We start from the raw sequence: 23523 nt of genomic DNA on the forward strand, positions 1-23523 counted from the left end.
AACCCTAAAACACCAGCCCCAGCACGACCTCCTACACTGCCCGAACACCACTGCACTGCCCTAAACACTGAAAAACCAGCTCCTGCACGACCTGCTACACTGCCAGAACACCACTGCACTGCCCTAAACGTGAAAGACCAGCCCCGCATGACCCCCTACACTGCCCGACCAACACCGCACTGCCCTAAACCCTAAAACACCAGACCCAGCATGACCCCCTACACTGCCCGAACCCCACTGCACTGCCCTAAACCCTAAAACACCACCCCCTGCATAATCCCCTACACTGCCCGTAGACCACTGCACTGCCCTAAACCCTAAAACACCACCCCCAGCAAGACCTCCTACACTGCCAGAGCACCACTGCACTGCCCTAAACCCTGAAACACCAGCCCCAGCACCATCCCCTACAGTGCCCGAACCCCACTGCACTACCTAAATCCTGGAAAACCAGCTCCAACACCTCCCCCTACACTGACCAAACACCACTGCACTGCCCTAAACCCTGAAACACCAGACCCAGCACCACCCCCTGCACTGCCCAAACACCACTGCACTGCCCTAAACCCTGAAACACGACCCCCAGCACCACCCTCTACACTGCCCGAACAGCACTGCACTAAAACCTGAAACACCACCCCCAGCACCACCCACTACACTGCCCGAACACCACTGCACTGCCCTAAACCCTGAAAAAACAACACCCCCGGATGACCTCCTACACTGCCCGAACACCACTGCAAAGCCCTAAACACTGAAATACCTGCACCAGCACGACACCTACACTGCCGAACACAACTGCACTGCCCTAAACCATGAAACACCAGTCCCCACATGACCCCCTACACTGCCCGAACACTACTGCACTGCCCTAAACCGTGAAAAACCATCCACCGCACGACCCCCTTCACTGCCCGAACACAACTGGACTGCCCTAAACCCTAAAACACCACCCCCAGCAAGATCCCCTACACTGCCCTAACACCACTGCCCTAAACCCTGAAACACCACACCCTGCAAGACCCCATACAGTGCCCTAACGCCACTGTCCTAAAGCCTGAAACACCACCCCCAGCAAGACCCCCTACACTGCCTGAACGCCACTGCACTGCCCTAAACCCTGAAACACTGCCCCCTGCACAACACCCTACACTGCCCGAACACCACTGCTCTGCCCTAAACCCTGAATCACCACCCCCAGTACGTCACCCTCCATTGCCCTAACACCACTGTTATGCGCTAAACCCTGAAACACCAGCACCAGCAGGACCCCCTACACTGCCCAAACACCACTGCTCTGCCCTAAACCCTGAAACACCACCCCAGCTCGACCGTCTACACTGCCCGAACACCAATGCACTGCACTAAACCCTAAAACACCACCCCCAGCAAGACCCCCTTCAATGCTTGAACACCACTGCACTGCCCTAACCCTAAAACACCACTCCTAGCATGACTCCCTACTTAGCCCTAACACCATGGCACTGCCCTGAACCCTGAAACACCAGCCCCAGCACCACCCTGACACTGTCCAAACACCACTGACCTGCCCTAAACCCTGAAACACGACCCCCAGCACCACCCCTACACTGCCCAAACAGCACTGCACTGCCCTAAACCCTGAAACATCACCCCCAGTACGTTCCCCTACACTGCCCGAACACCACTGCACTGCCTTAAACCCTGAATCACCACCCCAGTACGTCACCCTACATTGCTCTAACACCACTGCACTGCCCTAAGCCTGAAAACACCAGCCCCAGCACCACCCCCTGCACTGCCCAAACACCACTGCACTGCCCTAAACCCTGAAACACCAGCCCCAGCACTACCCCTACACTGCCCAAACTCCACTGAACTGCCCTAAACCCTGAAACACGACCTCCAGCACCACCCTCTACACTGCCCTAAACCCTGAAACACCACCCCCAGCACCACCCCTGTAGGAAGGTGGATATCTGACTATGGTTACCCCCAAATTTTTGCCTAGTGTCTAGCTGGTTTTTCGACTTAGTTGGCCTGAGATCCTGCTATTCAGGATCTCAGCCTGGCTGTTCTCTCTTTAAAATGGACTCCATGTACCCTAGGTACATACCCAATTGGTTGGATCACCCTGTCAGCCCCTGTACCAGTGTACACTAGGTACCCAGGGCATTGGTGTACCCAAGGCCTGCCAAGGGCTGCAGCATGTATTATGCCACCCCAGGCTTGGCCTAACAATTTGACACAACTGGCTGATCACTCAGCTGGGGTAAGTTGGTGTAATCACCTCTTACTTAGGTGTAGTATACCTATACCTAACCTTAAATGGGACACCTGGTAACCTATAAGTCACTCCTATGGCAGGCCTTAACAATCCTGAAGGCAGAGTGCTTGGTTCCATGTGAGATGGTGCTCTGGCATGAGCTGAGCCTGTCTGCAGTGGTCGGAACAACTTCCTTCTACTGTTTCCAGATATCGTCATACCATATACTCTTAAGTGCATTATGAACCTCGCGGTTAAATGCTATCTTTGGTTTGGCTTTATCAAAACATGTCGAGTAAGGTGTCATACGAATTGGAATACTAACCCCTCGCCAATTCTGGCGACGGGGTTAGCATTCCACCCTTCTAGAGGGACACGACATGTACAGTACCTGAAACCCGGGTAAAATCAGACATAGCCTCAGCTCCACAAAATGGATGCTGCCACCACAGACACAAGTCTGCCCTCCTGCTGCTGGGAGTCCTTCCAGCTTGGGAGGTGTGGACAAAGGGTTTCCTGCCAGGGGAGGTGCGTGCACCACCCCAGACAGGATTTTGTGTATTGGTCAGGTAGGGCTTGAAAGAAACCAGACATGCCTGTGGCTCACAAGGAGCCTCGGTGCATATGCCAGTTCAAACCGGTCCTGGGGCACACCAGTCCCGGGCCTGGGGCGAGCTGGACAAAGGATTGGGGGTGTAACCACCCCCCTTCCTGGTCCCACCCATAGGGAGGGACCTAGCAGGTAGTCCGGCCCCTAGAATCCGAATAAAGGTAGGAGCTGTGTCCTAAGACTTCAGACATCCTGGAATCAACTTGAAACTAAGAAGAAGACGGGAACTTCGACATTCTGCTGCACAGAAGACTGAAGAAAATCTCCCCTGTGGTCAGGGAGTGACCACCTTGCTAACGCAAGCACCATCCAGCGAATCACCGTCTGCTTTGCCGCCGCCTCCCGCCGGAGCCCGAGCCCAGAGACTGACAAGACCTGGACCTCCAGACCTCTCACCGCCCGATCCACAGTCCCTGCAAAGAGGAGACCCGTGGAGGCACCGAGACACGTGGAGCCAGCCATCTTGGAACGACTACGACAAGCTGACCAGTGCAACAACCGAGGCTCCCTCCAAGTTGTGCTTTGGGTCCTGAGAAGCCCAACCCTCGAGCAGCATCTGCACCAAAGGTGAGCCCTCCAGCATCTCCACGATCTGCGTGGGGCCCTTCTGCATTTTGCCACTCGACGCGCCTAACCGGTTGCTGGCCCGCTGGCTAGTGGCCATCTTGGCGACGAAATCTACGACAAACACCGCTGGTCTGGTTGCTCCAGACTGGCCCTTGCTCCCCTCCAAAGGAGCAATCCCTCTGACCTTGCTGGTCAGAACCAACAGCTGATTTCCGAATCCTCCTGCAATTGCTTTTGCCAAGGCTTGTTTGCTTCGATCAAGTCGCCGACACCGCCGACAGCGAGAGCCTGCGTGGGACAGCTCGTGAGCCGACTCCTGGACGTCGTCGACCTTCAGGGACCACGTGGCTGCGGAGACCAGCTACCCCTCATCACCTGTTTGCACCCGACATCGCCTGGTACCCACCTGGTGCCACGCTGGTCACTGGCTAGTGACTGTGAACACTGTCCCCTCTGCTTACAGGTCTTCAACATCTCCGATCCACTCTTGGATCCACTGCATCTCTTCCCGACCGACCGCCTGCAGCATCTTTGTCCCAGGCTCAACGGAACAGATAGAAGAAACCCGACGCACTTTGAGGCCTATGCACCCGCTTCCTGTGGGTGAGGTAAAGCTGGTACTCCGGTGCCCATGTGTAGTAATACATCTCTAGTGCCTGTGTTCCAAATCTTAAGTTCCTAGGTCATCCGGAAGATTCCTTTTGCAGTAACTTTGTACTTTTTACGCACCCATTGAAACCTATGGGAGCACGCGTGTGACTATTTGCTCTGCACACGCCACCCGTGGACCTCCTGGTCACTAACTGACGTTAGCTCCTTGTAGGCCCAGCGATTCCAGAGGCCCTAGGCCTTTTCCCTTTTCTGTTCGTGGTACTTATACCACTATTTTAGTATATGGTTTGAGTGGCCACCAGGGCCTATCCATATAAAGTGCAACTTCTGTGTATTCTGTGATAATCTTGTTTGACGATTTGTGCTCCTGTGCTCATAAAGAGACTAGGGGTTACTTTGAGAAATAAATACATATATATTTTGAATATATATCTGTGTGGTGTCCTTTCATTGGTATAAAAGGGGGTTACTATTGGTAAAACAGCTTGCTTAACACGCATCACGAGTTTAGCCTCAAAGACTGCTTAGCCTACGCTACCACTAGGGCAGCTAGTCCAAAAAGGTTGACTTACAACCACACCATAAGGGTTGCTTGGCATGGTACAAGGTGGTCACTAGAACTAGTGAACAGCATATACCAGGCCAACTTCTCACATTGGTGGCAGCGGTGGGATTTGAGCTTGCTGTGTTTTACCATTGTAATCTCTTGGTTACCAATTGAAAGATCACATAGGTACCTGTAGGTACATATAAAACAAGATTAGATATACTTAAGTTCTACTGAACTTAGTTGTTGTAGAGCAAAGGGAGTAGCACACCCTGACTACAACTACTAGATAGGTTTAGTAGGTAAACCCAAGTGTAGGTAGATTGCAACACATCCACCCACACTTAAGAGCAATGGCCGGGGCAGAGGGGTCCACTGTACCCATCTCTGTTGAGAGTGACCCCCAGAGGGCACCATCCAGCTTTGCTACCCTTAATCAGAATGAGCTCAGGCATTTGGCAACTCTTAGAGGCCTTAAACAGCCCAAGAACCCAAACTCTGCTGAGCTCAGAGAGCTCTTACAGAATGATGAGAATCAGAGAGCACTCAAGAAAGCTTCCCAGTTAGCCCCCTTAGGGTCAGGAACAGGAGGCCCCCCTTCTGAAGATACTACAGAGGTACCCAGTTCCAATAGTCACCCCTTAGATGGGATGCCTACCACAGAGGATGAGAGTGAAAAGGATACTGACAGTAGTGAGGATGAAGGGAGAACTAGCCCAGTGCCAAGTATTATACTTGGCCCAGCTAAACCAAGGCTATTGGGGACTGACAGTGGGTTCAACCCACTGAATCTCCCCAGTGGACTTAACACAGGGCTTGGAAGGCAAAGGAATCGCTCAGGTGACTCCAATGCTTCCCATGGCTCTAGAGGCTCTCAAGGTCACTCCAGGAAAAGGATGACCACCCCTCAGAGGAGGGAACATGAGGCCAGAATGCAGGAAGCCCAGCTGAGGATCAGGAAGCAGGAGCTAGAAGTAGCCCTGATGGAAGAAAAACTGAGCAAGGCTAGGCAGCATAGAGAGAGTGGGTCTATACCCACTGGTGGCAGCAATGTCCCTAGGGACAAAGATAGGGTCTTTGACAATAGGAACCTGTCCAAGATTGTGCCCCCCTACAAAAGTGGGGATGACATCCACAAATGGATGACTGCTCTTGAGAGAGCCTGCAAAGTGCAGCAGGTTCCTGAAGACCAGTGGGCAGCAATCTTATGGCTCTCCTTTGAGGGGAGAGGCAGAGATAGACTCCTCACTGTTAGAGAAGAGGATGTCAGAAATTACAGAGTCCTGAAGAGTGTCCTAGTTGATGGGTTAGGCTTAACCACTGAACAGTACAGGTTAATGTTCAGAGACACCCAGAAGACACAGACTCAGGACTGGTCTGAATATGTGGAATGTGCCACTAAGGCTTTGGAGGGTTGGTTGCTGGGAAGTAAGGTGTCTGATTATACAGGATTGTACAATTTGATGATGAGAGAGCAGATTTTAAGTAATTGTCAAAACCAGCTTCTCCATCAACACCTGGTAGACTCAGATTTGACCTCTCCCCAAGAATTGGGAAAGAGGGCAGATAAATGGGTCAGGACCAGGATCAGGCCTAAAAACCAGGGTGGTGACCAAAAGAAAGATACCACCAAGCCTCAAGAGAAGGGTGGGGATAAAGAAAAAGAGAAACCTTCCTCAGGGCCCCAAAACTCCACACAGGGTGGTGGGTCCCAAGCTCCCTCCTCTACCACAGCTAAAAAGCCCTACTGCCATGAGTGTAAAACTCCTGGGCATTGGAAAACTGACAGCGGTTGCCCAAGGGCTAAAAACAAAACTGTTCCTCCAATTACTCCTGTCACACCACCTATTACTGTCAGCAGTAATCCCCCAGGTGGTGGGAGTGCCCCCAGAAATCTGGGTGGGTTTACTTGGGGAACACAGGGGGACCCTGGCTTAGCCAATTCCCCTACAGCAACCACTCTTGTCTGTGATGGTGGCATGGGGTTTGCCAACTTCACTGCCTGTCCCAACACTTTGGGTAGGTACAGACAGGAGCCCTACATCAATGGTACAAAAGCTGAGGCCTACAGAGACACTGGGGCTAGCATCACAATGGTGGCCCATTGGCTAGTTCCCTCTGAGCAGCTTTTGCCCGGTTTCTCCTACCAGGTGACTAACATTGATGGCAAACAGAACAGTCATCCCATGGCAGAGGTATGTCTCAGCTGGGGAGGGGTCACTGGCCCTAAAAGGGTAGCAGTGTCCCCAACCTTGCCTGTAGACTGCTTACTGGGGAATGACTTAGAACTCTCAGCTTGGGCTGGAGTTGAACAAGACACCCATTCAAAAATGGTAGGCCTGTCACAAAAGGGTAGGGGGGTTGTGCCATTCACAACCCCTGTCCAAATAGATTTCCTCCCTGAAAAGGTTGGAAGGGCAGTGGTAGCCACAGCCCAGGCACAGACAGACTTCCCTGTAGAGACTGGCAGAGCTGTGACAGTCACAGCTCAAACACAAACTGAGTGCCCCCCTGAAAAGGTTGGCAAGGCTGTAATGGTCTCAGCCTATACTCAGACTGACATAGGTGTAGTGAAGCCTGAAACAATGGATCACTCCACACAAACTGAGAGTAGTGGGGAGGAAGAAAAGTCTCCCTCTCCCCAGACATTAGGAAAAGGTCAGCCTCCTCAGGGATCTGACCTCACCCCTTGTGAAGGAACTGCCCCAGAGGTAGCCAGGCCTGGCCTGGCAGAGCCTCTGATGTCAGTGGCCCCTTCCAAGGTGGGACCCAGTCTGGTGCAGGTAGCCTGCCTCTCTCTACCCTGCCTCAGTCAGCCCAGGGCTGCAGAGGTCAGGGAGGCCAGTGGACCCCCAGAGGGCCCCTGTCCACAAGAACCCCCCCATCAAAAGAATGAGGATTGCCTGGCTAGTAGCCCTAGTCAGGTGATGGGTAAAAACATTCCTGAGGGATCTCCTTTACAGGTAGTTAGGGACCTCCCCCAGAGGGATTCTGTTGGGCACAGGCAAACCTGGGACCTTAGGGCCCCAAACCTGACCTGTCCCTCCAGTAAGCCCACAAAAGGGACCCAGCCTCCAGCTTTAGGTAGCCAGAGGCTGACCCTGAGAGCACAGTGCAACTCAGTTAAGGAAAGAAAGGCATCCATGGTGGAGGGGGATTGGAGGAAGCTGAGGCCTCACTTTGAGGACACTCACTTCAGTACTCCATCTCAACACCAGCCTTTTACTTTGCCAAGACACACCAAAGGTAGAGATTCCCTATGGTGGAGACCCTCTGATACCCTTAGGGTGAGGGATTGCTTAGTGGACCATGAGACAGGGGGTAACCATGCCAGTGCTGGTTCCTCCTTATATGGCCACTTGGGCAATATAGGCTTACCTGGTCAAGGTCAGCCTTATCTCCCTTCGTTTGGGGGGGGGTTGTGTAGGAAGGTGGATATCTGACTATGGTTACCCCCAAATTTTTGCCTAGTGTCTAGCTGGTTTTTCGACTTAGTTGGCCTGAGATCCTGCTATTCAGGATCTCAGCCTGGCTGTTCTCTCTTTAAAATGGACTCCATGTACCCTAGGTACATACCCAATTGGTTGGATCACCCTGTCAGCCCCTGTACCAGTGTACACTAGGTACCCAGGGCATTGGTGTACCCAAGGCCTGCCAAGGGCTGCAGCATGTATTATGCCACCCCAGGCTTGGCCTAACAATTTGACACAACTGGCTGATCACTCAGCTGGGGTAAGTTGGTGTAATCACCTCTTACTTAGGTGTAGTATACCTATACCTAACCTTAAATGGGACACCTGGTAACCTATAAGTCACTCCTATGGCAGGCCTTAACAATCCTGAAGGCAGAGTGCTTGGTTCCATGTGAGATGGTGCTCTGGCATGAGCTGAGCCTGTCTGCAGTGGTCGGAACAACTTCCTTCTACTGTTTCCAGATATCGTCATACCATATACTCTTAAGTGCATTATGAACCTCGCGGTTAAATGCTATCTTTGGTTTGGCTTTATCAAAACATGTCGAGTAAGGTGTCATACGAATTGGAATACTAACCCCTCGCCAATTCTGGCGACGGGGTTAGCATTCCACCCTTCTAGAGGGACACGACATGTACAGTACCTGAAACCCGGGTAAAATCAGACATAGCCTCAGCTCCACAAAATGGATGCTGCCACCACAGACACAAGTCTGCCCTCCTGCTGCTGGGAGTCCTTCCAGCTTGGGAGGTGTGGACAAAGGGTTTCCTGCCAGGGGAGGTGCGTGCACCACCCCAGACAGGATTTTGTGTATTGGTCAGGTAGGGCTTGAAAGAAACCAGACATGCCTGTGGCTCACAAGGAGCCTCGGTGCATATGCCAGTTCAAACCGGTCCTGGGGCACACCAGTCCCGGGCCTGGGGCGAGCTGGACAAAGGATTGGGGGTGTAACCACCCCCCTTCCTGGTCCCACCCATAGGGAGGGACCTAGCAGGTAGTCCGGCCCCTAGAATCCGAATAAAGGTAGGAGCTGTGTCCTAAGACTTCAGACATCCTGGAATCAACTTGAAACTAAGAAGAAGACGGGAACTTCGACATTCTGCTGCACAGAAGACTGAAGAAAATCTCCCCTGTGGTCAGGGAGTGACCACCTTGCTAACGCAAGCACCATCCAGCGAATCACCGTCTGCTTTGCCGCCGCCTCCCGCCGGAGCCCGAGCCCAGAGACTGACAAGACCTGGACCTCCAGACCTCTCACCGCCCGATCCACAGTCCCTGCAAAGAGGAGACCCGTGGAGGCACCGAGACACGTGGAGCCAGCCATCTTGGAACGACTACGACAAGCTGACCAGTGCAACAACCGAGGCTCCCTCCAAGTTGTGCTTTGGGTCCTGAGAAGCCCAACCCTCGAGCAGCATCTGCACCAAAGGTGAGCCCTCCAGCATCTCCACGATCTGCGTGGGGCCCTTCTGCATTTTGCCACTCGACGCGCCTAACCGGTTGCTGGCCCGCTGGCTAGTGGCCATCTTGGCGACGAAATCTACGACAAACACCGCTGGTCTGGTTGCTCCAGACTGGCCCTTGCTCCCCTCCAAAGGAGCAATCCCTCTGACCTTGCTGGTCAGAACCAACAGCTGATTTCCGAATCCTCCTGCAATTGCTTTTGCCAAGGCTTGTTTGCTTCGATCAAGTCGCCGACACCGCCGACAGCGAGAGCCTGCGTGGGACAGCTCGTGAGCCGACTCCTGGACGTCGTCGACCTTCAGGGACCACGTGGCTGCGGAGACAAGCTACCCCTCATCACCTGTTTGCACCCGACATCGCCTGGTACCCACCTGGTGCCACGCTGGTCACTGGCTAGTGACTGTGAACACTGTCCCCTCTGCTTACAGGTCTTCAACATCTCCGATCCACTCTTGGATCCACTGCATCTCTTCCCGACCGACCGCCTGCAGCATCTTTGTCCCAGGCTCAACGGAACAGATAGAAGAAACCCGACGCACTTTGAGGCCTATGCACCCGCTTCCTGTGGGTGAGGTAAAGCTGGTACTCCGGTGCCCATGTGTAGTAATACATCTCTAGTGCCTGTGTTCCAAATCTTAAGTTCCTAGGTCATCCGGAAGATTCCTTTTGCAGTAACTTTGTACTTTTTACGCACCCATTGAAACCTATGGGAGCACGCGTGTGACTATTTGCTCTGCACACGCCACCCGTGGACCTCCTGGTCACTAACTGACGTTAGCTCCTTGTAGGCCCAGCGATTCCAGAGGCCCTAGGCCTTTTCCCTTTTCTGTTCGTGGTACTTATACCACTATTTTAGTATATGGTTTGAGTGGCCACCAGGGCCTATCCATATAAAGTGCAACTTCTGTGTATTCTGTGATAATCTTGTTTGACGATTTGTGCTCCTGTGCTCATAAAGAGACTAGGGGTTACTTTGAGAAATAAATACATATATATTTTGAATATATATCTGTGTGGTGTCCTTTCATTGGTATAAAAGGGGGTTACTATTGGTAAAACAGCTTGCTTAACACGCATCACGAGTTTAGCCTCAAAGACTGCTTAGCCTACGCTACCACTAGGGCAGCTAGTCCAAAAAGGTTGACTTACAACCACACCATAAGGGTTGCTTGGCATGGTACAAGGTGGTCACTAGAACTAGTGAACAGCATATACCAGGCCAACTTCTCACAACCCCCTACACTGCCCGAACACCACTGCACTGCCCTAAACCCTGAAAAAACAACACCACCGGATGACCTCCTACACTGCCCGAACACCACTACAAAGCCCTAAACACTGAAATACCTGCACCAGCACGACACCTACACTGCCCGAAGACAACTGCACTGCCCTAAACCGTGGAAAACCATCCCCCGCACGACCCCCTACACTGCCCGAACACCACTGGACTGCCCTAAACCCTAAAAACCCACCCCAGCAAGATCCCCTACACTGCCCGAACACCACTGCCCTAAACCCTGAAACACCACCCCCAGCAAGACCCCCTATACTGCCCAAACACCACTGTACTGCCCTAAACCCTGAATGACCACCCCCAGCAAGACCCCCTACACTGCCTGAACACCACTGCACTGCCCTAAACCCTGAAACACCGCCCCCTACACGACACCCTACACTGCCCGAACACCACTGCTCTGCCCTAAACCCTGAATCACCACCCCCAGTACGTCATCCTCCATTGCCCTAACACCACTATTATGCCCTAAACCCTGAAACACCAGCACCAGCAGGACCCCCTACACTGCCCAAACACCACTGCTCTGCCCTAAACCCTGAAACACCACGCCCAGCTCGACCCTCTACTCTGGCAGAACACCACTGCACTGCCCTTATCCCTGAAACACCAGCCCCTTCATGACCCCCTACACTGCCCAAACACCACTGCACTGCCCTAAACGCTGAAACACCAGCCCCAGCACCACCCCTACACTGCCCAAACACCACTGAACTGTCCTAAACCCTGAAACATGACCCCCAGCACCACCCCCTACACTGCCCAAACACCACTGCACGAAACCCTAAAACACGACCCCCAGAACGACCCCCTACACTACCCGAACACCACTGCACTGCCCTAAACCCTAAAACACCACCTCCTCCACAACCCCTTACACTGCCTGAACACCAATGCACTACCCTAAATCCTAAAACCACACCCCAGCACGACCCCCTAAACTGCCTGAACACCACTACACTGCCCTAAACTCTGAATAACCAGCCCCTGCACGACCTCCTACACTGCCCGAACACCACTGCACTGCCCTAAACACTGAAAAACCAGCTCCTGCAAGACCTGCTACACTGCCAGAACACCACTGCACTGCCCTAAACGTGAAAGACCAGCCCCCGCATGACCCCCTACACTGCCCGACCAATACCGCACTGCCCTAAACCACCAGACCCAGCATGACCCCCTACACTGCCCGAACTCCACTGCACTGCCCTAAACCCTGAAACACCAGACCCAGCACCACCCCCTGCACTGCCCAAACACCACTGCACTGCCCTAAACCCTGAAACACGACCCCCAGCACCACCCTCTACACTGCCCGAACAGCACTGCACTAAAACCTGAAACACCACCCCCAGCACCACCCACTACACTGCCCGAACACCACTGCACTGCCCTAAACCCTGAAAAAACAACACCCCCGGATAACCTCCTACACTGCCCGAACACCACTGCAAAGCCCTAAACACTGAAATACCTGCACCAGCACGACACCTACACTGCCGAACACAACTGCACTGCCCTAAACCATGAAACACCAGTCCCCACATGACCCCCTACACTGCCCGAACACTACTGCACTGCCCTAAACCGTGAAAAACCATCCACCGCACGACCCCCTTCACTGCCCGAACACAACTGGACTGCCCTAAACCCTAAAACACCACCCCCAGCAAGATCCCCTACACTGCCCGAACACCACTGCCCTAAACCCTGAAACACCACACCCTGCAAGACCCCATACAGTGCCCTAACGCCACTTTCCTAAAGCCTGAAACACCACCCCCAGCAAGACCCCCTACACTGCCTGAACGCCACTGCACTGCCCTAAACCCTGAAACACTGCCCCCTGCACAACACCCTACACTGCCCGAACACCACTGCTCTGCCCTAAACCCTGAATCACCACCCCCAGTACGTCACCCTCCATTGCCCTAACACCACTGTTATGCGCTAAACCCTGAAACACCAGCACCAGCAGGACCCCCTACACTGCCCAAACACCACTGCTCTGCCCTAAACCCTGAAACCCCACCCCAGCTCGACCGTCTACACTGCCCGAACACCAATGCACTGCACTAAACCCTAAAACACCACCCCCAGCAAGACCCCCTTCAATGCTTGAACACCACTGCACTGCCCTAACCCTAAAACACCACTCCTAGCATGACTCCCTACTTAACCCTAACACCATGGCACTGCCCTGAACCCTGAAACACCAGCCCCAGCACCACCCTGACACTGTCCAAACACCACTGACCTGCCCTAAACCCTGAAACACGACCCCCAGCACCACCCCTACACTGCCCAAACAGCACTGCACTGCCCTAAACCCTGAAACATCACCCCCAGTACGTTCCCCTACACTGCCCGAACACCACTGCACTGCCTTAAACCCTGAATCACCACCCCCAGTACGTCACCCTACATTGCTCTAACACCACTGCACTGCCCTAAGCCCGAAAACACCAGCCCCAGCACCACCCCCTGCACTGCCCAAACACCACTGCACTGCCCTAAACCCTGAAACACCAGCCCCAGCACTACCCCTACACTGCCCAAACTCCACTGAACTGCCCTAAACCCTGAAACACGACCTCCAGCACCACCCTCTACACTGCCCTAAACCCTGAAACACCACCCCCAGCACCACCCCCTACACTGCCCGAACACCACTGCACTGCCCTAAACCCTCAAAAAACAACACCACCGGATGACCTCCTACACTGCCCGAACACCACTACAAAGCCCTAAACACTGAAATACCTGCACCAGCACGACAGCTACACTGCCCGAAGACAACTGCACTGCCCTAAACCGTGGAAAACCATCCCCCGCACGACCCCCTACACTGCCCGAACACCACTGGACTGCCCTAAACCCTAAAAACCCACCCCAGCAAGATCCCCTACACTGCCCGAACACCACTGCCCTAAACCCTGAAACACCACCCCCAGCAAGACCCCCTATACTGCCCAAACACCACTGTACTGCCCTAAACCCTGAATGACCACCCCCAGCAAGACCCCCTACACTGCCTGAACACCACTGCACTGCCCTAAACCCTGAAACACCGCCCCCTACACGACACCCTACACTGCCCGAACACCACTGCTCTGCCCTAAACCCTGAATCACCACCCCCAGTACGTCATCCTCCATTGCCCTAACACCACTATTATGCCCTAAACCCTGAAACACCAGCAGGACCCCCTACACTGCCCAAACACCACTGCTCTGCCCTAAACCCTGAAACACCACCCCCAGCTCGACCCTCTACTCTGGCAGAACACCACTGCACTGCCCTTATCCCTGAAACACCAGCCCCTTCATGACCCCCTACACTGCCCAAACACCACTGCACTGCCCTAAACGCTGAAACACCAGCCCCAGCACCACCCCTACACTGCCCAAACACCACTGAACTGTCCTAAACCCTGAAACATGACCCCCAGCACCACCCCCTACACTGCCCAAACACCACTGCACTGCCCGAAACCCTAAAACACGACCCCCAGAACGACCCCCTACACTACCCGAACACCACTGCACTGCCCTAAACCCTAAAACACCACCTCCTCCACAACCCCTTACACTGCCTGAACACCAATGCACTACCCTAAACCCTAAAACCACACCCCAGCACGACCCCCTAAACTGCCTGAACACCACTACACTGCCCTAAACTCTGAATAACCAGCCCCTGCACGACCTCCTACACTGCCCGAACACCACTGCACTGCCCTAAACGTGAAAGACCAGCCCCCGCATGACCCCCTACACTGCCCGAACTCCACTGCACTGCCCTTATCCCTGAAACACCAACCCCTTCATGACCCCCTACACTGACCAAACACCACTGCACTGCCCTAAACACTGAAACACCAGCCCCAGCACCACCCCTACACTGCCCGAACACCACTGCACTGCCCTAAACACTGAAAAACCAGCCCCTGCACGACCTGCTACACTGCCGGAACCCCACTGCACTGCCCTAAACGTGAAAGACCAGCCCCCACATGACCCCCTCCACTGCCCGACCACCACTGCACTGCCCTAAACCATGAAACTCCACCCCCCAGACAACCCCCTACACTGCCCGACCACCACTGCGCTGCACTAAACCATGAAACTCCACCCCCCACACGACCCCCTACACTGCCAGAATACCACTGCACTGTCCTAAAACCTGAAACACCACCCCCAGCAAGACATCCTACATTGCCCGAACACCACTGCTCTGCCCTAAACCCTGAAACACCAGCCCCAGCACAACCCCCTACACTGCACGAACACCACTGCACTGCCCTAAACCCAGAAACACCAGCCCCAGCACCACCCCCTGCACTGCCCAAACGCCACTGCACTGCCCTAAACCCTGAAACACCAGCCCCAGCACAACCCCTACACTTCCCAAACACCACTGAAATGCCCTTAACCCTGCAACATGACACCCAGCACCACCCCCTACACTACCTGTACAGCACTGCACTGCCCTAAACCCTGAAGCACCACCCCCAGCACCACCCCCTGCACTGCCTGAACACAACTGCACTGCCATAAACCCTGAAACACCACCCCCTGCATGACCCCCTACACTGCCAGAACACCACTGCACAGCGCTAAACCCTGAAACACCACCCCCAGCACGACCCCCTACACTGCCCGAACACCACTGCACTGTCCTATACCCTAAAACACCACCCCCAGCACGACCCCCTACACTGCCCGAACACCACTACACTACCCTAAACCACCACCCCTAGCATGACTCCCTACACTGCCCGAACACCAATGCACTGCCCTAAACCCTAAAACACCACCACTGCATGAACCCCTACCCTATCCAAACACCACTGCACTACCCTAAACCCTAAAACACCACCCCCACCACGACCCCCTACACTGCCCAAAGACCATTGTACTACCTTAAACCATAATACACCAGCCCCAGCATGACCCCCTACGCTGCCCAAACACCACTGCACTGCCCTAAACTGTGAAACACCACCCCCAGCAAGACCCCCAAAACTGCCCGAACACCACTGCCCTAAACCCTGAAACACCACCCCCAGCAAGACCCACTATACTGCCCAAACACCACTGCACTGCCCTAAACCCTGAAACACCACCAAGACCCCCTACACTGCCCGAACACCAATGCCCTAAACCCTGAAACAACACACCCAGCAGGACTCCTTACACTGTCCGAATACCACTGCACGGTCCTAATCCCTTAAACACCACCCCAGCATGACTCCCTACACTGCCCGAACACCACTGCCCTAAACCCTGAAACACCACCCCCAGCAAGACCCCCTATACTGCCCAAACACCACTGCACTGCCCTAAACCCTGAAAAAACAACACCCCCGGATGACCTCCTACACTGCCTGAACACCACTGCATTGCCCCAAACACTGAAACACCTGCCCCCACATGACCCCCTACACTGCCCGAACACCACTGCACTGCCCTAAACCGTGAAACACCAGTCCCCACACGACCCCCTACACTGCCCGAACACCACTGCACTGCCCTAAACCCTAAAACACCCCCCCAGCAAGATCCCCTACACTGCCCGAACACAACTGCACTGCCATAAACCCTGAAACACCACCCCCTGCATGAACCCCTACACTGCCAGAACACCACTGCACAGCGCTAAACCCTGAAACACCACCCCCAGCACGACCCCCTACACTGCCCGAACACCACTGCACTGTCCTATACCCTAAAACACCACCCCCAGCACGACCCCCTACACTGCCCGAACACCACTACACTACCCTAAACCCTAAAACACCACCCCTAGCATGACTCCCTACACTGCCCGAACACCACTGCACTGCCCTAAACCCTAAAACACCACCACCGCATGAACCCCTACCCTACCCAAACACCACTGCACTACCCTAAACCCTAAAACACCACCCCCACCACGACCCCCTTCACTGCCCAAAGACCATTGTACTACCTTAAACCATAATACACCAGCCCCAGCACGACCCCCTACGCTGCCCGAACACCACTGCACTGCCCTAATCCGTGAAACACCACCCCCAGCAAGACCCCCAAAACTGCCCGAACACCACTGCCCTAAACCCTGAAACACCACCCCCAGCAAGACCCCCTATACTGCCCAAACACCACTGCACTGTCCTAAACCCTGAAACACCACCACCAGCAAGACCCCCTACACTGCCTGAACACCAATGCCCTAAGCCCTGAAACAACACACCCAGCAGGACTCCTTACACTGTCCGAATACCACTGCACTGCCCTAAACCCTGAAACACCACCCCCAGCAAGACCCCCTATACTGCCCAAACACCACTGCACTGCCCTAAACCCTGAAACACCACCCCCAGCAAGACCCCCTACACTGCCTGAACACCACTGCACTGCCCTAAACTCTGAAACACCACCCCCTGCACAACACCCTACACTGCCCGAACACCCCTGCTCTGCACTAAACCCTGAAACACCACCTCTTTCATGAAACCCTACTCTGCCCAAACACCACTGCTCTGCCCTAAACCCTGAAACACCAGCACCAGCAGGACCCCCTACACTGCCCAAACACCACTGCTCTGCCCTAAACCCTAAAACACCACCCCCAGCTCGACCATCTACACTGCCAGAACACCACTGCAGTGCCATAAAACCCTGAAACACCAGCCCCAGCACGACCCTCTACACTGCTCGAACACCACTGCACTGCCCTAAATCCTTACACACCACCCCCAGCACGACCCCCTACACTGCCCGAACACAACTGCACTGCCCTAAACCCTGAAACACCACCCCCAGCATGACCTCTTACTCTGCCCGAACACCACTGCTCTGACCTAAACCCTGAAACAACACCCCCAGCATGTCCCTCTACACTGCCCGAACACCACTGCACTGCCCAAAACCCTGAAAAACCAGCTCCAGCACGACCCCCTACACTGCCCGAACACCACTGCACTACCCTAAACCCTGAAACACCAGCCCCCGCATGACCCCCTACACTGCCCAAATACCACTGCAATTCCCTAAACCATAAAACACCATCCCCCGCACGACCACCTACACTGCCCGAACACCACTGCGCTACTATAAACCCTGTAACACCAGCCCCTGTTCGACCCCCTACAATTACCGATCACCACTGCGTTGCCCTAAACCCTGAAACACCACCTGCAGCACGACCTCCTACACTGCCTGTTAGACTCGGGATCTCTGATTGGCGCAAGGATGTCCTTGTGTCAAGCAGGGACCCTCTCCTCTACGTCAGGGCAAAGGATAACCCCTTTTGGAATGACCCTTGCTCACCCTCTAGGTGCGTGGCGTGAGCAGCCAAGGCGATTCTTCAGGCGTTGTTGGTTAAGCAATTATAATCACACACACAGTAAACACATTAATCCCCCCAGCAACGGACACCAGGCTTCGGTATGTGAAAATACGCTCTTTTATGTAAAAATAGTTATCTCAATATGCAGACTTATCACAAGACCAGTAACGTTGTTTCTATGCCACCAGATTATTAAAGCAGGCAAACAGTTCTTTACGCGAATACTTCTTTAGTCGTTTCTCAATGTCACTTGGGAGATTCCAGTCTTGACTTACTTCAGGCCTACCGCGGCTCACGCATCGGTCGTGGGCGCGCTCGCGCCGTGCACAGCTCCTCCCGGTGGCTCCCGGGCAGCGGCGGTGAGGATTTAACGGGGAAGTAAGGCGGTGCGGGCCCCGAGCCCGATACTGGAATTCCTGTAGCACTGTTGCGTGGAGAGAGTCGGCACAGATCGGTGCGACTCTCGGCTTTGGGGAAGTGTTCTTGGATCCTCAATCAGCGGGTGTGGGCGACAGGCAGGCGCGGCCAGCGACCCTTAGCGCGGCGGTGCAGGGGGGTCTCCACAGCGGGGGTGGCGCGGCCTGAGATGTCCGGGGATAGCGAAGCGGGGTCACAGGGCACGGACAGTGCAGCTGGATGACCCGGCGTAGATCACAGTCGTCGGACGGATTCCGGCGGGAGGGGTGACAGCGCGTTCAGCGCGCTCCAGTAGCAGGCAGTGGCAGAGGCGCAGGTAGCCTAGCCCGGGGACAGAGAGCGGCTCTGGATGGAGCGGGGCTCTCACGGGGTAAAGGCAGGCAAGCTCCTGAGTGTCACGGCCGTAGGAGGGGCGTTGAGGGGCGCAGTCTCTTTCCAGCGGGATGCACACACGGCTCGATTGGAGGACGAGCAAAAGCACAGAGAACCCACTGGTCCTGGGGTTCAGTTCAGGGGGCAAGCTCAGATCAAGCCCTTGGAGAATGTTCAAGCACAAAGTAGCAAAGTCTTTTCAGCAAGTCTCTTCCTCTCCTTTCTCAGCAAGGCAAGCAGCAGGCCAGCTCTTCCAGCGTCGTCTTCTCCTTCTAGTCGGGCAGAGGTTCTTTGTGGTAAACAGGATTCTGATTTGCAAGGAGCAGGGCTCCTACTTTTATACCACATTTCTTTTGTTCTTTCAGGCCAGGGGGGCCTTCGCATAGTCGTTCTCAGTCCTGAGCACTTTGTTGGGGGGTACTCTGACTTCTGCTTTCAGTGTGAGGGGCAGGCACATCAGCCGCTCCACAGGAGGTGGAGCCGGCATTCAGGGGACAAGTACTTTCTGGATCACCTTGTGGACAGCGCTTCGCCCGTCCGGGGCCAGGTGCAGGCTGAGTCATCAGTCGCTCCCCAGGGGGCGGAGCCAGCTTTGTGGTGGTGGAGCACTGCCCTATTCAGAGTCCAAGGGGCACCCCCACCTCCCACCAAGGTGCTCTCCTGCCATTCGCTACCTGTCATCCCCCCAGCCCTGTCACTCACATAGCCCAGACAGTCAGATACACGCACAGCAGAGGCGGGCTGAGATGGTCAAGCGAGTAAATACAGACTTTCTAAAAGTCGTATTTACAAACCCAGGATAGTAAAATAAACTTGACTACAAGAAGTATTTTATCATTCCGAGTTCAGGCATACTAAACATATCTCTCTACCATGTTCCCTGAGCCGGCTGGGATTATAGGATGTAATAATTCCAGCAGCTCAACTGGCCTAAGGGGAACAGGTAGCCTTGCAATAGTGAACCACGAAGATGGCGGTGATTCACTATTAGGACAGGCCTCACAACCAGGGCCTGTCCTACCTTACACCTACAACGCACCCTGCCCGCGGGCCTACCATAGGGGTGACTAACATGAGGCTAAGGGAAGGTTCTGGGGGCTGGCAAGTGTGGGCACTTGCCCAGCCAGCGTGACAGTACGGGACTGCACGCGGGGTCGGCAGTGGCAGACCCAGGACACATTTTACATGGCCGCTGGTGTGGGTGGCGCAACCAGCGCTGCAGCCCACTAGCGGCATTGGCATTCACAAGCCCTGGCACTCCGGGTGCACTTTACTGGGGACTGACAGTGAATCCAATAAACCAATCATGTATACCAATGATGAATACTTTATCTTAGGGAGCACTTGCGCTGCGGCACGGATTAGCCGTGGCGCAGCGCCCTGAGCGGACAACACCAGAAAAACAATCGAGGCACACCATCAAAAAGTGGAAGGGAAACTCACGCCAAGGTGCCAGGTCTAACACGTGTCCCCTCCAGCTGAAAGGTGGGGAGAACTACCCTTGCCCAGGGGGTTCCTCGTCACTAAGGCGGAAATACCTGGACAGACCGTCAGCGTTGGCGTGATCTGTACCAGGACGGTGTTCCACCGTGAAATCCATACCCTGTAGGGAGATGGACCACATCAACAGCTTCGGGTTCTCACCCCTCATTTGCATCAACCATCTGAGGGGCCTGTGGTCCGTCTGAACCCGGAAGTGAGACCCAAACAAGTAGGGTCTTAGCTTCTTCAGCGCCCAGACCACAGCAAATGCTTCTCGCTCAATTACACTCCACCTACTTTCCCGTGGAAGTAACCTCCTACTGATGAAGGCTACGGGTTGGTCCCAGCCCTCCTCCGTCATCTGTGAGAGAACAGCCCCTACACCATGCTCTGAAGCGTCTGTCTGCACTAGGAATTCCTTGGAGAAGTCAGGGCCAAGAGCACGGGCGCCGTGCACATGGCAGTCTTCAGGGTGTCGAAAGCTTTCTGACAGGTGTCAGTCCAGATCACGTTCCTGGGCTGCTTCTTGGAAGTCAGCTCTGTCAAGGGGGCAACAATCATTCCATAGCCCTTGACAAACCTCCTGTAGTACCCAGTGAGCCCCAGGAAGGCCCTCACTGCGGTCTGCGTCTTGGGGGGTTCCCAAGCCAGGATGGTCTCAATTTTGGGTTGCAAGGGTGCCACCTTGCCACTCCCCACTTGGTGTCCCAAGTACACCACGGAACCCTGCCCGATCTGGCACTTGCTTGCCTTGATCGTGAGGCCTGCTCGGCGCAGAGCCATCAACACTTCCCAGAGGTGGCGCAGGTGTTTGGGCCAGGTGGCACTGAACACTGCGATGTCATCCAGGTAGGCGGCACTGAACGCATCCAGCCCAACCAGTACCTGGTTGACCAACCTCTGAAAGGTGGCAGGGGCATTCTTCATTCCAAATGGCATGACTCGGAACTGCCCATCTGGTGTAGAGAATGCTGACCTCTCTTTGGCCCCATCGGTCAAGGCGATCTGCCAGTACCCAGACGTTAAATCAAACGTGCTGAGGAACCGGGCAGCCCCTAGCCGATCAATGAGCTCATCAGCTCTGGGGATGGGGTGCGCGTCAGTCTTAGTTACTGAATTGAGTCCTCGGTAGTCCACACAGAACCGGAGTTCAGGTGTGGCTCCCGGCGCAGCAGCTTTGGGGACCAAGACCACGGGGCTGGACCAAGGACTGCTGGAGGACTCAACCACCCCTACCGCAAGCATTTTGGAGACCTCCTCCTTGATGCAAGCTCTGACCCTGTCAGTTACCCTGTAAGCCTTGTGCTTCACAGGTAAGCTGTCTCCTGTGTCCACATCATGGACGCACCAATCTGTGACACCAGGAACCAGGGAGAACCTATCGGGAAACTGCCCCAGCAAGTGGCGGCAATCTTCCTGTTGTTCGGGCGTCAGGGTGGGTGAGAGGTTAACTCCATCCACTGACCCATCTTTCTCAGAGGCTACTAAGAGGTCAGGAAGAGGCTTGGTCTCCTCTTCCATTCCATCATCAGTAGCCAGCAGCATGCCCACTTCGGTCCTCTCTAAGTGGGGCTTAAGGCGGTTAACATGTAGGACCCTCAAAGGGTTCCTGGGAGACTGCATCTCCACCAAGTAGGTGATAGGACTTTTGCGCTCCACAACCTCAAATGGACCTGTCCACTTATCCTGAAGTGCACAAGGCTCTACTGGGGCCAAGACCCACACCTTTTGTCCAGGTTGAAGCTCTACCAGAGTGGCATTCCGGTCGTACCACCGCTTCATCTCCTCCTGGCTGGCTTCCAGATTTGCCTCAGCAAGTTGCCTGAAACGCCTAGTCTGGTTTCGTAAGGCCAGCATGTAACTGTATACATTCTGGGGAGGTTTCCTGGGAGATTGCTCCCAGCCTTCCTTTACCAAACTCAGAGGTCCTCTTACCGGGTGACCATACAGAAGCTCAAAGGGGCTGAACCCTAGAGACTTCTGTGGCACCTCTCGGTAAGCGAAGAGCAGGCATGGCAAGAGACATCCCACTTACGCCTCATTGGACCGTCTAGGCCCATGATCATGCCTTTGAGGGTTCGGTTGAATCTCTCAACCAACCCATTTCCTTGGGGGTGGTAAGGAGTGGTGAACTTGTAAGTTACCCCACACTCCTTCCACAGGGATTTCATATATGTGGATATGAAATTGGTCCCCCTGTCGCTCACCACCTCTAGAGGGAATCCCTCTCGGGAGAAAATTCCCATCAGTGCTCGTCCCACCACGGGGGCCGTCACTGTCCTCAGAGGGATGGCTTCAGGGTACCGGGTGGCATGGTCCACCAAGACCAGGATGAACCTGTTGCCCAGGGCTGTCTTGGGGTCCAGAGGCCCCACAATATCAATAACCACTCGCTGGAATGGCGTACCGACCACGGGGAAGGGCTGCAGAGGAGCCTTGTGCTTCCCTCCGCTCTTACCACTTGCCTGGCAAGTCTGACAGGTTCTGCAGTAGGAATCTGAATTCTTGTGCATTTGGGGCCAGTAAAAGTGGGTGACAAGCCTGTCATAGGTCTTGTCCATCCCCAAATGTCCTGCTAAAGGCACATCATGAGCCAGCCCCAGTAGGAAGGTTCTGAACTTCTGGGGTACCACCAGCACACGGGCTGACCCAGGTTCAGCAGCCTTAGGCTCTGAATACAGGAGGTCACTCTCCCAGTACACGTAGTGTGTCTTGGCCTGAACACCATTGGCCTGGTCTGCAGCCTGCTGCCGCATACCCACGAGAGAAGGGCATTCTTTCTGCTCCCTGCAGAATTCCTCCCTGGAGGGACCTCCTTCTTGCTGCCAATGGGTCAGCTCAGGCAGGTCTCCCAGTTCGGCAATCTGTTCCCCGGTAGGCTCCAGGGCATCCCCCTCAGGGTCTGCTTCCTCCTGGGCCGTGGGAACTTCGGGGGCCGGTTTCCTGCGCCTCCTGCGCCTTCTCCCTAAGGCCGGTTCCTGGACCTCTCCCTCAGGCTCCAGGACCCTCTCAACACCCCTACTGGCTGCCATTGACCGGGTGGTCACGCACGCCCAGTCGGGTAGACCCACCATCCTCAGATGTGTGGTCTTCTCCACCTT

The sequence above is a fragment of the Triturus cristatus genome, chromosome 1_1, assembly GCF_964204655.1.
Source record: "Triturus cristatus chromosome 1_1, aTriCri1.1, whole genome shotgun sequence".
Lineage (NCBI taxonomy): Eukaryota > Metazoa > Chordata > Amphibia > Caudata > Salamandridae > Triturus > Triturus cristatus.